The sequence below is a fragment of the Adiantum capillus-veneris genome, chromosome 3 (assembly GCF_014529385.1).
Source record: "Adiantum capillus-veneris isolate H3 chromosome 3, ASM1452938v2, whole genome shotgun sequence".
NCBI lineage: Eukaryota > Viridiplantae > Streptophyta > Polypodiopsida > Polypodiales > Pteridaceae > Adiantum > Adiantum capillus-veneris.
This window is the reverse complement of record NC_140933.1, coordinates 80856536-80858858: the sequence shown is the minus strand read 5'-3', so window position 1 is coordinate 80858858 and position 2323 is coordinate 80856536. Positions and strand designations below refer to the sequence as shown.

Below are 2323 nucleotides of genomic sequence, written 5' to 3'. Positions count from 1 at the left end.
GCTTGTTACTCCCAGTCTAGAGCACCAGAGTGCTGAGCAGAGGGAAAAGTTCCTTATAGAAACTTTGAAGTCCTGGCTTTTTCTTTGGCTGCAAACGGATGATCGGAAAGCATATGTTTCTAATAATGTGTTTGAGACAGGCTCAAATGAGTTTTCTGATGCAGTCGTCAAACGTTTGCTTGACATTCAAAAGAGGGATATAGAGGCTAAAAGACTGGAAGAAATTCGTCGCAAACAGCGGGAAACTGACCTAGAAGCAGAAAGAGAGAAAGAAAAGCTGGAGAGGGAAAGAAGAGAAAGTGAGCAGCATAGTGCCAACCTAGAAGCAGAGGAGGAAGCAGAGAGAAAAGAAAAGAGGCAGCAGGAAGAAGACAAATAGCGAGGACAGCCAGGTCACTACAAGCGCCCTCCAAGGAGGCCTTAAGGGTTTTTGGGGCAGTGACTGTCATTGTAAAATTGAACCCTATGTAAATAATTTGATGCTGGAAATTAATGTAAACAGTTTGATAGTTAGCATGCTGACACAAGATGTAAACAGTTTGATAGTTAGCATGCTGGCAATTAATGTAAACAGTTTGATAGTTAGCATGCTGACCAACTTTATAATAAAACTGCATACCCTTACAACAAAGTGGTATATAGAAAATCCAGTGGATACAACTTAAAAGCTAAAGGGCATGCTATTACAAATTTCTTCAAAGATTTTTGGAGTGATTGTGTACACCTTCCTTCTCCTTGGGACGTGCTCCATGGGTATTTTGATACATCGCACCAGATGTGAAAGTAGGTGGACGATAGGCCGCTTGTGGTCTAGCTTGAAGGTGTATGCATCCAATTGCTTGTAATACAGTCCTTGCACAACATATGAGCCTCTGTCAATTACATTTCTCCATTCATCAATGTACCCCTTCTCCACCTTCTCCTTTTCTACAACACACTTGACCAGATAGAAATCCACATCTTCGGCGTTGGTTAAAGCATCTGGATTTATAGCAAATGTGTCTCCTGAACATAGAGCGCTACTCAACACATCATGATGACCTTCGTATGTGAAGTCATCATAGCCAACGACTTCCTCTGTCGAAACTTCATCTGTTTGCTCAAGTAATGGCTACAGAATCTGATAATCCCAAGCCTCCACGTGAGCTTTATTGATGCAGCGATTCCACCTTCCATTCATGCATGCATCACAGAAGCATGCCAACTTTCTTGTTGCAAGGGTAGTTGGATCCTACGGGTTGTGACCACGAATAGCATGCAAAGAGCGAGTTTTTGCCACAGTGGCACAATTCCACTCAACTTCCCTGTTAACATCTCCCTCTTTAACCTCCCAAAACACATGAGCACATTCCCTTTCTTTTGAAGGATATGATGCCGGTGCTCCATGCGATAGGTTGGCCTGGAAATAAGCAACCACATCTACTGCACACTGCAATATAGCTCCATTAGGTTTTAGTTGTTCATGGGTCAAGGTTCTTTTCACAACTGCTCTTGCACCATCATGCTCGCCTTTGCCATGCCCTGATCCAAAGAAGAACCAGCTCATCCCAATCCCTGTGAGTCCACCATATCTTGCAACAAAATAGAAAGTCCTAGCTCCCTTGAATTGCGAGGCTGCACCATCTAACCACACCCAATGTTGTTTACAAGTGACACCCTCTTGTTGTAACCAGTCACGGTGCAGCATGAAGCAATGTTGCACAAACAGTGTGTCATGGACCCTATCATTTGATATGAAGAAGTGGATTGTTTTGACTGCCTCCCCTGCCTTGCGGTAGTACGTTATGTGTACAAAAATAGTTACTTGACTAGAGTGTCAATGCGTTGACTGAATCTCATTTTGCTCCTTGAAGGTGTAATTTTCAGCAAAGTCAACAACTGAGACAATGACATCATCCGGAAAGCGAAGTATACAATCCTTAAATTGTTGTCCTTGCCATCGTGCCACATAGTTATGAGTGATGAAGAGCTTCAACTTGGTCTGCAACAGTCGAAGAAACTCCCAGCACTGCATTTCTTTATGCAAAAGATCTTTTCTTTTCTTACTGTTTCCATGCCTGTCTTTTGCTTCTACATACGCAAATACTTTCACATTAATACTCTTACCTGGCTTTGCTGTTTCTAAGCAACATAATTATAACTTCTTTACTCCACATATCTTACAGTATCCCATCAGGCATTCCCTTCTATGGAAAACTGCATCTGCTGGCTTTGGACAGAGAACGGACTCCCACATCTATGTGACACCTTTAAACGTGTGATGTGAAGCCAGGAAGCCGTTGCTAATGTTCTTGCCTGTAGCACAGATATTGCATACACAATT

The 2323-nt window shown here is 42.6% G+C and overlaps 1 pseudogene; it reads right to left on the bottom strand.

Moving 5' to 3' along the window:
* Positions 1–661: 661 nt before the first annotated feature.
* On the bottom strand, positions 662–1314 carry LOC147461175 (uncharacterized; annotated as a pseudogene).
* Between the last annotated feature and the right edge of the window lie 1009 nt (positions 1315–2323).